General features: G+C 45.5%; 1 long non-coding RNA gene across 1 annotated transcript; it reads right to left on the bottom strand.

Moving 5' to 3' along the window:
- Positions 1 to 1,341: 1,341 nt before the first annotated feature.
- On the bottom strand, positions 1,342 to 12,436 carry LOC137322546 (uncharacterized). The gene is made up of 2 exons (XR_010963164.1): positions 12,337 to 12,436; positions 1,342 to 1,804 (listed from the first exon to the last, which is right to left on the bottom strand). It is a non-coding gene; the product is annotated as an uncharacterized lncRNA (long non-coding RNA).
- Positions 12,437 to 12,714: the final 278 nt, after the last annotated feature.

Below are 12,714 nucleotides of genomic sequence, written 5' to 3'. Positions count from 1 at the left end.
CCCCCAGGATGTTGATGGTGGGGGATTCGGCGATGGTAATACCGTTGAATGTCATGGGGAGGCGGTTAGACTCTCTCCTGTTGGAGATGGTCATTGCCTGGCACTTGTCTGGCACGAATGTTACGTGTCACTTAAGAGCCCAAGCCTGGATGTTGTCGAGGTCTTGCTGCATGCGGGCACGGACTGCTTCATTATCTGAGGGGTGCGAATGGAACTGAGCACTATGCAATCATCAGCGAACATCCCCATTTCTGACCTTATGATGGAGGGAATGTCATTGATGAAGCAGCTGAAGATGGTTGGGCCTAGGACACTGCTCTGAGGAACTCCTGCAGAAATGTCCTGGGACTGCGATGATTGGCCTCCAACAACCACTACCATCTTCCTTTGTGCTGGGTATGACTCCAGCCACTGGAGAGTTTTCCCCTGATTCCCATTGACTTCAATTTTACTAGGGCTCCTTGGTGCCACACTCGGTCAAATGCTGCCTTGATATCAAGGGCAGTCACTCTCACCTCACCTCTGGAATTCAGCTCTTTTGTCCATGTTTGGACCAAGGCTGTAATGAGGTCTGGAGCCGAGTGGTCCTGGCGGAACCCAAACTGAGCATCGGTGAGCAGGTTATTAGTGAGTAAGTGCCGCTTGATAGCACCATCGACGACACCTTCCATCACTTTGCTGATGATTGAGAGTAGGCTGATGGGGCGATAATTGACCGGATTGGATTTGTCCTGCTTTTTGTGGACAGGACATACCTGGGCAATTTTCCACATTGTCGGGTAGATGCCAGTGTTGTAGCTGTACTGGAACAGTTTGGCTAGACGTGCGGCTAGTTCTGGAGCACAAGTCTTCAGCACTACAGCCGAGATGCTGTAGGGGCTCATAGCCTTTGCTGTATCCAGTGCACTCAGCCGTTTCTTGATATCACGTGGAGTGAATCGAATTGGCTGAAGACTGGCTTCTGTGGTGCTGGGGATATCGGGAGGACGACGAGTGTTGGATAAGAAGGAAAAATGAAAAATAAAAATTCTCTATGTAGCTCATGACAGGTTTTCTGTCAAACTTTCATTAATACTTTATTCCACTGCCAATTCACAATTTGTAATTTTTCTAATGGTATTCAGCAGTTCCTTTTATTTTTAAGCAATGACTATTCCTTCTGCTTTTCTTGAGATTGGAACAGCTACTTTACAGAAATGCTCATTCTCATATTTCAGCATTTTTCTTCATTTAAATTCTTGTTCCATACCTGTCAATCCTGATTTATTTTCTGACACTTGCCTTAATTTTCTTTGTATTAGTGAGTTTTTGCCTTGTTATGCACAGTTTATTAATAGGAAATTTGCTTCATGTTTATCAAATTTTTATTGCATCATTTTTTTCACTCCATTAATCCTGAGTCAGTTTTTCATTTCTGTCATTTTGAAAAGCACATTGTGTTTGAAATAGCATCTTCACATGATAAATAACACTTGCAAAGGTGGTTCTGCCTCTTGTTCAATCGATTTTCATTGTATTTGCCATTCTGTATTGTTTTCCTTAACATATTTCTTATATCAAGATGATTTATATTTCCAATCCCTTTAGTTCTCACATGCCATTTCAAGTTAACTATTTCAATGATAATTAGGAGATTTTACTCCCCTTCCAACTTTCTTCTTAATTTTACCTTCCTTGTCACAATCGTAGCTTTCAATCTTCCTGATGCTGTTTATATGGAGTCAGTAAAATGTCTCCCTCCTTGGACATGATGATGGTACTTCATCTTATGATTGGGCCATAGAGAGTGATGTAGATGAATTATCTGTGTAGATATGAAAGTATGATTTATGAGCAAGGCTTTGGCCATGCATAATCCAAGAAGGTTCTTCTTTTTTTTAAATTGCTGTAAAAGGCAAGGAACTATCTGGAATACAGATTAAAAACAGACAATAAACGTTACTGCAATATCCTGAATGTGATATGCTGTTTGTGTACATTACCATCATTATTCCATTGCTCTCCTGGCCGGCCTCCCATTTTTGAACCTTCATAAACTTCAGTTCATCCAATACTCTGCTGCCAATAATTGAGGCCATGGAGGGATTTGAACACAAGGATGAATTTAAAAATGTTAAGAATATGGGGACTAGGTAGGCCCTGGATGAGTTGGAAAATACAACCACCTTCCTTTCCACAGCAGTCAGTATTTCATTATTGGGTCTGGCGTGAGGGGAGAGCAGAGCACAATTCTGAAATAAAAAGAGAAAATGCTGGAAAAGCTCAGCAAGTCAGGCACCATCTGTGGAGAAAGAAACAGAGTTAACGTTTCAGGTCGATGACCTTTTGTCAGAACTGGAAGAAGTTGAAGATTAAACAGTTTCTAAGCAAGTACAGAGCCTGGGAAAGTTGGGGGGGCGGGAGTGGAGGGGTGGAAAGAACAAAGGGGAAGGTCTCTGATAGGGTGGAGGGCAAGAGTGATTAAATGACAAAAGGGATGATGGTGCAAGGCAAGGAGTGTGGTAATGGGACAAGTTAAGAAACAAAAGATGGGTCTGGAGGAGCTGTAAATGGTAACAGCAGAACCATAACCAGCACCTGCTGACCAAAAAATGGGAGCAGTGGTTATGATCTGAAGTTATTGAAATCAATGTTGAGTCCAGAAGGCTGTGAAGTGCCTAATCGAAAGATGAGGTGCTGTTCCTCGAACTTCCGTTGAACTTCATTGGAATGTTGTAGGAGGCCGAGGACAGAGAGGTCAGAGTGGGAGTGGGACTGAGAATTAAAATGGCAAGCGACCAGCAGGCCAGGGTCACGCTTGTGGACTGAGTGTAGGTGTTCAGCAAAGCGATCATCCAATCTGCATTTGGTCTCCCCAATGTAGAGGAGACCACATTGTGTGCAGTGAATACAGTATACTAAATTGAAAGAAGAAAATCACTGTTTCACCTGGAAGGAGTGTTCGGTGCCCTGGACGGTGGGAAGGGAGGAGACGAAAGGGCAGGTGTTGCATCTCCTGCACTCGCACGGGAAGGTGCCGTGGGAAGGAATGCGGGTGTTGGTGGTGATGGAAGAGTGGACCAGGGTATCGCGGAGGGAGTGGTTCCTTCAGAATGTTGAAAGGGGAGGAGAGGGGAAGATGTGTTTGGTGGTGGGATTGCGCTGGAGCTGGCGGAAATGGCAGAGGATGATACATTGAATGTGGAGCCCGGTGGAGTGGAAGATGAGGACAAGGCGAACCCTATCATGGTTCTGGGAGGGAAGGGGAAGGGATGAGGTCAGAAGTGCGGGAAATGGGACGGACACGTTGGAGGACGCTGTCAACTACAGTGGAGGGGAATCCTCAGTTGAGGAAAAAGGAAGACATATTGGAAGCAATGGTGGGGAAGGTGACATCGTCAGAACAGAAGCGACGGAGACGGAGAAACTGGGAGAAAGGAATAGAGTTCTTACAAGAAGCAAGGTTGGAGGAAGTGTAATCAAGGTAGCTGTGGGAGTTGGTGGACTTATAATAGATATTGGTTGACAGCCTATCCCCAGAAACGGAGATAAAGAAGTCGAGGAAGGGAAGGGAAGAATCGGAGATGGTCCATGTGAAGGCGACGGAGGGTGAAAATTGGAAGCAAAGTTGATGAAATTTTCCAGTTCGGGCGAGAGCAGGAAACAGCACCAATACAGTCATCAATGTACCGGAAAAGAGATGAGGGAGGGGACCGGAACAAGGAATGTTCCGCATATCCCACTAAAAGGCATGCAAAGCTAGGACCCATACAGGTTCCCATAGCGACACCTTTTATTTGGAAGAAATGAGTGGAGTCAAAGGAGAAGTTGTTCAACGTAAGAACAAGTTCAGCCAGGCGGAGGAAAGTGGTGGATGGGGACTGGTTGGGCCTCGGTTCAAGGAAGAAGCGAAGGGCACACAGGCCGTCCTGGTGGGGGATGGAGGTGTAGAGGGACTGGACGTACATGGTGAAAAGGAGACATTAGGGTCGGGGAACTGGAAATTGTTAAAGTGGTGGAGGGCGCGGAAGAGTCGTGGATGTAGGTCGGAAGAGACTGGACAAGGAGAGAAAAACTAGAGTCGAGATAGGAAGAAATATGTTCTGTGGGGCAAGAACAGGCTGAAATGATGGGTCTCCTGGAGCAGTCCTGTTTGTGGATCTTGGGAAGGAGGTAGAAGCGGGCTGTGTGGGGTTGCTTGGCCCTGTACTAGCTTAAAAACTGTTAAATCTTCAACTTCTTCCAGTTCTGACGAAAGGTCATCAACCTGAAAGGTTAACTCTGTTTCTTTCTCCGCAGGTGCTGCCTGACTTGCTGAGTATTTCCAGCATTTTCTGCTTTTATTTCAGATTTCCATCAGCCTCAGTATTTTGGTTTTGATTTAGTGCAAAATTCTGTTCTTTCCTGTTCTGTCTGTAGTTTTATTCTAAACGGTTCTGCATGACAAAAATCTACTGAGATGGCTTCTATGTCCCTTGGCTAGATTTTGGAAATATTAGTGAGTGGGGTGGAGAGATAATGTCCTAGCCATGGCTCAGTGGTTTAATTCTTACCACTAAGACAGAAGGTCATGGGTTCAAGCCCCATTCCAGAGACTTGAGCATGTAATCTAGGCTGACACTTCAGTGCATCCTTCACTGATGGAATGGCGCACTGTGAGAGGTGCCTTTTTTCGGATGAAGCATTAAACCATGGCCCCATCTGCCCTCTCAGGTGGATGTAAACCATCTTTTTGCACTATTCAAAGAGCAAGGGAGTTCTCCTGATATCCTGGTCAATATTTATCCCTCAATCAACATCACTAAAACAGATTAACTGGTCATTATCTCATTGTTTGTAGGATCTATCTGTGCAAATTAACGGCCGCATTTCCTACATTCCAACAGTGATTTCACTTCAAGAGTACTTAATTGGCTGTAAAGCGCTTTCGGGAATCCTAAGGTCGTGAAAGACGCTGTAATAAAAATTGTTTAACCAATACAAGGCTGTGGATCACCGAAAAGTAGTTTGTGTGTTAACTTTGTTTAGCATGCCATTTTCCTCCATTACTGGTCATGAAAACTGAGCCTTACTTGTTGGCAAAAAATAAAATCCATTTATATAGCATCTTATTGTGACTCTTGGTCTTGTCCCCAACTGCTTCACACACAATGAATTACCTTGAAGTGCTTTACTATTAGGCAAATATGGCAGCTATTTCGTTCACAGCGAGATCCCACATACAGCATTAAGATGAATGACCATGCTATTGGTAGTATTGGCCAAGGGAAGAATATTGACCAGGACACCGGGAGAACTTCCTGCTCTTCTTCAAATGGTGCCATGAGATCTTTAACCGCTACCTGAACAGGCAGAGGTGGCCTCAATGTAACACCTCTTCTGAAGGACAGCATCTTATTAAATTGTTTCAGTTTGTATGAATGTAGGAATATAGAAGAGTTGGCCATTCAGCCCCTTGAGCATCTTCCACCATTCAGTTAGATCATTGCTGATCTGTACCTCAGCTCCATTTATCCGCCTTTGTTCCAGACCCCTTGACACCCTTACCTAACAAAAATCTATCAATCTCAGTCTTGAAAATTTCAATTTACCCAGCCTCCAAAGTCTTTTGGGGAAGAAAATTCCAGATTTCCACTAACCTCTGCATGAAAAAGTGCTTTCTAATTTCACTCCTAAATGGCCGAGCTCTAATTTTAAGATTATGCCCCCTTGTTCTAGATTCCCCCACCAGAGAAAATAGATTCTCTTTATCTAGCCTATTGAATCCTTTTATCATTTTAAACACCTTGATTAGATCACCCCTCAACCCTCTATACTGAAGAAAATGCAACTCAAATCTATGCAACCTGTCCTCATACTTTAACCCATTATCATTCCGGTGACTCTGCGCTGCACCCTCTCCAAGGCCAATATATCCTTCCTGAGGTGCAGTGCCCAGAACTGAATGCAGTACTCCAGATGGGGTCTAACCAGAGCTTCATACAACTGTAGCGTAACTTCCACCCCTTTGCATTCCAGCCCTTGAGATGAAAGCTAACATTCCATTAGACTTTCAAATTATTTTTTGTACTTGTTCACTAGTTTTTTGTGATTCATGTATATGGACCTCTAAATCTCTCTGTTCCTTCACAGTTCCTAGCTTCTCACCATTTAGAAAATACTCTGATCTATTTTTCTTAGGTCTAAAGTGGATGACCTTGCACTTCCCCGCGTAGAACTCCATCTGCCACAGTTTTGCCCACTCACTTAATCTATCAATGTCCCTTTGCAACTTTCTGCTCGCATCTACACTACTTTCCGTGCCACCTAATATGGTTGTTGCATATTTGGTGATGATGTCAGGAGGAAGCACTGAGGGTAGCAAGGGCACAAAATGTACTCTGGGTGGAGGACGTCAATGTCCATCACCAAGAGTGGCTCGGTAGCACCACTACTGACCGAGCTGGCCGAGTCCTGAAGGACATAAATGCCAGACTGGGCCTGCGGCAGATGGTGAGCGAACCAACACGAGGGAAAAACTTACTTGACCTCGTCCTCACCATCTACCTGTCGCAAATGCATCTGTCCATGACAGTATTGGTAGGAGTGACCACCACACAGTCCTCATGGAGATGAAGTCCCGTCTTCGCACTGAGGACACCATCCAACGTGTTGTGTGGCACAACCACCGTGCTAAATGGGATAGAAGCTAAAAGGCTTTTTCTCCAGAACTAGCTGCGCCTCTAGCCAAGCTGTTCCAGTACAGCTACAAAACTGGCATCTACCCGACAATGTGGAAAATTGCCCAGGTATGTCCTGTCCACAAAAAGGACAAATCCAATCCGACCAATTACCGCCCCATCAGTCTACTCTCAATCATCAGCAAAGTGATGGAAGGTGTCGTCGACAGTGCTATCAAGCGGCACTTACTTACCAATAACCTACTCACCGATGGGTTTGGGTTCCGCCAGGACCACTCGGCTCCAGACCTCATTACAGCCTTGGTCCAAACATGGACAAAAGAGCTGAATTCCAGAGGTGAGGTGAGAGTGACTGCCCTTGACATCAAGGCAGCATTTGACCGAGTGTGGCACCAAGGAGCCCGAGTAAAATTGAAGTCAATGGGAATCAGGGGGAAAACTCTCCAGTGGCTGGAGTCATACCTAGCACAAAGGAAGATGGTAGTGGTTGTTGGAGGCCAATCATCTCAGCCCTAAGACATTGCTGCAGGAGTTCCTCAGGGCAGTGCCTAGGCCCAACCATCTTCAGCTGCTTCATCAATGACATTCCCTCCATCATAAGGTCAGAAATAGGGATGTTCGCTGATGATTGCATAGAGTTCAGTTCCATTCGCAACCCCTCAAATAATGAAGCAGTCCGAGCCCGCATGCAGCAAGACCTGGATAATATCCAGGCTTGGGCTCATAAGTGGCAAGTAACTTTCACACCAGATAAGTGCCAGTCAATGACCATCTCCAACAAGAGAGAGTCTAACCACCTCCCCTTGACATTCAACGGCATTACCATCGCCGAATCCCCCACCATCAACATCCTGGGGGTCACCATTGACCAGAAACTTAACTGGACCAGCCATATAAATACTGTGGCCATGAAAGCAGGTCAGAGGCTGGGTATTCTGCGGCGAGTGACTCACCTCCTGACTCCCCAAAGCCTTTCCACCATCTACAAGGCACAAGTCAGGAGTGTGATGGAATACTCTCCACTTGCTTGGATGAGTGCAGCTCCAACAACACTCAAGAAGCTCAACATCATCCAAGATAAAGCAGCCCGCTTGATTGGCACCCCATCCACCACCCTAAACATTCACTCCCTTCACCACCGGCGCACTGTGGCTGCAGTGTGTACCATCCACAGGATGTACTGCAGCAACTTACCAAGGCTTCTTCGACAGCACCTCCCAATACCGCGACCTCTACCACCTAGAAGGACAAGAGCAGCAGGCACATGGGAGCAACACCACCTGCACGTTCCACTCCAAGTCACACACCATCCTGACTTGGAAATATATCGTCGTTCCTTCATCGTCGCTGGGTCAAAATCCTGGAACTCCCTTCCTAACAGCACTGTGGGAGAACCTTCACCACATGGACTGCAGAGGTTCAAGAAGGCGGCTCACCACCACCTTCTCAAGGGCAATTAGGGATGGGCAATAAATGCCGGCCTCGCCAGCGACACCCACATCCCATGAACAAATAAAGAAAAAAAAATCAATAAATTAATACATACTTGCTGCACTGGTGAAGTGTTTATTTCTTCCATATACAAAGGGCTCCTTCTACGGCTGCGTGCCAGTTTCCATTGAAATGGAATGGGCATATTGTGGTATGCAGTGCATTCTGGGTAGGCACATCCGACATTCGGGCCCAAAATCACAGACAGAACAGATCCTGTTTGGGAGAATCGCGTTTGGAGCAATACCAATGCAACTTCACCAAAAGTGCAGCAAGCGGTGGAGGCGAACAACTGATTGGCTACAAGCGACAAACTGCCCATACAACAAACTTTTCTCCCGGGTTGCCAGCAAACCGCCCGGGAGACAAATAGCCAATTCCGGGATACTCCTGAGCAAAGCGGGAGGGTTGGCAACCTTACGTTCAATTCCAGCCCTCTTGAGATAAAGGCCAACCTTCCATTAGGCTTAATCTGTTAAACGTTCTATTGGCTCAGTAGGTCATTAAAATGCCATTGGGGTTCTATGGATGTCATTGAATCCTGATTATACTATATTAATAAGTCCCCTTACAATGCACCTCATAAGGCTCTGCCCCTTACAAGGTCCTTTAAAAGGCTATGCCCCTTACAAGGCTCTGGGGAAATCTGAGATTCAGTATATGCAGGTCCTGGCCTAATTCCCAGTCCTTCCAACTACACTCCCACCAGGATTATTGTGGCAATGTGCGAAAAGGGCTGTGCATCTTCGGCTCCACAGTGCTTTGGAAGGAGTAGACCTAGTGGGCTGAACGGCCATCTTGTTCCACCTTATGTCTTTCTCTGCTGGGTCAGCATGACACTTTCCACTTTTTTTTCACTGATTGTGTTGTCAATGACTTTATGTCTTAAATTCTAATACATTCTACCGCCGGGAATTTCCTTGGGATTCCTCCCGATCAGCCGCTTCTCTTCGGAGAGATGCATGAATGTGGTTTCAACAGATCTTCTGCCAAAATTATGATGGCCGATCGGAAGAGCTCCCCGAGGAAATTCTCGGTATATATATTCACGTTTCTGTGTATCTGTGTAGGTTTTTTCAAGACTTTTCTTCAAATGTTCTAAATTTGCTTATTTGTCAGTATTTGGCTCGTCATTGTGTGTCTCATGATTGTACAAGAAATATCCAAACTCAACTGCTCATGGCTCTTGCCAGTTTAACAAAAATGAAGGCTGACAAGAAGCTGACACAGGTCCAGAAAAGTCTCCCAGAGCTGGTGCATTCCATTTCTCTTTTATGGAGAAACTATGTGAAGGGCCAAAATCCTTAGTGCGAGAAACCAAGATAGGTAAAACAAGGTAACAGTGCCTAGGTTATACCAACCTTGATTTTTAATTGTGTAGAATGTAGGAGAATGGGAAGACTGAGGGACTTAAGGAACCCACAGTCTTCAGATCCCGAATAAGAATAGGTTAAAGTAGGAGATGGCATGATCAGTCTTGATTTCAACATACTGGGGTAGAAATTGGACTTCAATGCACCTGTTTTATGTCCATAAAACTGGTGCAATGAGGCCAAATTTCGGGGATCAAAGTCCTGCGACCCAAGCTCGCCTGAAAAACGTCTGACCAGAAATCGCCTTAAGTCATTATTCAGGCGTCCCTGGCAGCCAAATAAAACAGGCGGTAGGTCCCTTAAGTAGGTAAATGAGGAGCTAACGCCTGTTTTAGGCCCACTCACAAAAATTGAGCAGCGATGAGGGGGGCGGGTGTCGGGCCCACAATGTACAGGATTCCTCAGCGGCTGCCAACTAGAGGTAAGGTTTTGAGAATTTTTTTTTTAAAACTTCCTGTGGAGCCAGGACGAGCTCCCTTGATTCCACAGTTGTTGCAATCGCCCTCCCCTGTTGCCCACTCCAACCCCCCTCCCAGGACTTACCTTTGGGCTGCTGCGCGTGCTGCCTGTGCAGGTGCGACAGGACCTCTGAAGGCGGCTGCCAAAAAAAAGAGGCTCAGAAAATGTTTAGATTTTATTTTAGTGGGTCCGGGAGAAGCAGACAAACTCTGCCTTGGGCCCACAAAACAACACCAGCCGAGGCCCCCCCCACTCCCCCCGGTCCCTGGACCTAACCTGCTGACAAGTTCTCGTAGTTGATGGCCAAATTCCCGCTCTCCCTGACCGGCGAGCTGCAGCATGGCTTTCCCATTTGGCACCTGCAGCTCACTGCGCAGCATTTAAATGAGACCCAAAGCTGAATTTGGCTCGTGCCTCAGGCCGGCACTGCCAGCACTCCATCGACTTTGCACAAGTTGAAGTTGTCAGCCATTGAATTCAAGATAAAACAGCTTGGAGGCTCTGTCACTGGTTCTAACTGGAAAGTGTGCAGTAGTGTAGTGATTATGTGACTGGACCAGTAATTCAGATACCTAGACGAATAATCTAGAGAATTTGAGTTCAAATCCTACCATGGCAGTTTGAGAATTTGAATTCAGTTTAAAAAATCTGGAAACGTAGAAAGTAGGCCATTCGGCCCTTCGAGCCTGCGCCGCCATTCAGTATGATCATGGCTGATCCTCTATCTCAAAACTATATTCCTGCTCTCTCCCCATACCCCTTAATGCCTTTTGTGTCTAGAAATCTATCTAGCTCCTTCTTAAATATATTCAGTGACTTGGCCTCCACAGCCTTCTGTGGTAGAGAATTCCACAGGTTCACCACCCTCTGAGTGAAGAAATTTCTCCCCATCTCAGTCCTAAATGTCCTACCCCATACCCTTGTTCTGGACATCCCAGCCAGGGGAAACATCCCCCCTGCATTCAGTCGGTCTAGCCCTGTCAGAATTTTATACGTTTCAATGAGATCCCCTCTCATTCTTCTAAACTCTAGTGAATACAGGCCGAATTGACCCAATCTCTCCTCATACGACAGTCCTGCCATCCCAGGAATCAGACTGGTGAACCTTCGCTGCACTCCCTCTATGGCAAATATATCCTTTCTTAGGTAAGGAGACCAAAACTGCACACAATACTCCAGGTGTGGTCTCACCAAGGCCCTGTCTAACTGCAGTAAGACATCCTTGCTCCTGTACACAAATCCTCTTGCAATGAAGGCCAACATACCATTTGCCTTCCTAACTGTTTGCTTTCAGCAACTGGTGTACAAGGACACCCAGGTCCCTTTGTGCATCAACATTCCCCAATCTATCCCCATTTAAATAATACTCTGCCTTTCTGTTTTTCCTTCCAAAGTGGATAACTTCACATTTATCCACATTATACTGCATCTGCCATGTATTTGCCCACTCACTCAACTTGTCTAAATCGCCTTGAAGCCTCTTTGCCTCCTCCTCACAACTCACAATCCCACCTAGTTTTGTGTCGTCAGCAAACTTGGAAATATTACATTTGGTTCCCTCATCCAAATCATTGATATATATTGTGAATAGCTGGGGCCCAAGCACTGATCCCTGCGGTACCCCACAGGTCACTGCCTGCCACCCCGAAAAATTTATTCCTACTCTCTGTTTCCTGTCTGTTAACCAATTTTCAATCCATGCCAGTATATTACCTCCAATCCCATGTGCTTTAATTTTGCACACTAACCTCTTATGTGGGACTTTATCAAAGGCCTTCTGAAAATCCAAATAAACCACATCCACTGGTTCTCCCTTATCTATTCTACCAGTTACACCCTCAAAAAACTCCAGCAGGTTTGTCAAACATGATTTCCCTTTCATAAATCCATGTTGACTTTGTCTAATCCTGCTGATATTTTCTAGGTGTCCTGTTATCACATCCTTTGTAACATTTTCCCTACTACTGATGTTAGGCTAACCAGTCTGTAGTTCTGGTATCAGTAAAAGTGACTATGAAGTTGTCAGAGTATCATAAAAACCCAATTGGTTCACTGATATCCTTTCGGGAAGGAAACTTGCTGTCCTTGTCCATATGGGATTCAAGTCCCACACCAACATGGCTGACTCTTAACTGCCCTCAGAAGTGGCCTAGCAAGCCATTCAGTTTTTCAGGGCAACTAGGGATGGGCAATAAATGCCAGCCTTGTCAGTGACACCCACATCCCGAAAATAAAAATTGTGAATTTTCCTTCTAAATCCTCCTAACGAAAGTGATACGATAAGTCAGACTACAAGATTTTGAAAGCTTGTGCTATTGTATACACGTCTCCCTGTTGCAGTAAATAGGGGTTACCTTGAATGCTGCAACTTAAAGAGGACCAGTTTGGTTTGTTTCTTGCAAGGATCTTCTACAACATGCACCAAGGACTCCATCTTGTGGTCCAAAAGAGCAAATGGATGTTCCACTTGAAACCTGAACTGCAGTTTAATCCTGCATCACATCCATGGAGCTGCCAGACCAGTCACTGTAAGTGGTTTTGATGTAGCTTTTAGAACAGGTGGATCGATAGATTCTCCTTACCCATTATTGTATTTCACTGACAGTCATCTCACATCTGAAGGGTTCTGTAAATTATTTCAAGTTTTCTGGGAACACTTGTGCCCTAAAGGTGTACGAGACTAGAATTTTTCTGTGCAATGCAGGACCGGTTGCAAGGGGTATAGCAGGAGC

The sequence above is a fragment of the Heptranchias perlo genome, chromosome 6 (assembly GCF_035084215.1).
Source record: "Heptranchias perlo isolate sHepPer1 chromosome 6, sHepPer1.hap1, whole genome shotgun sequence".
NCBI classification, from domain to species: domain Eukaryota; kingdom Metazoa; phylum Chordata; class Chondrichthyes; order Hexanchiformes; family Hexanchidae; genus Heptranchias; species Heptranchias perlo.
This window is presented reverse-complemented; position numbering and strand designations above follow the sequence as displayed.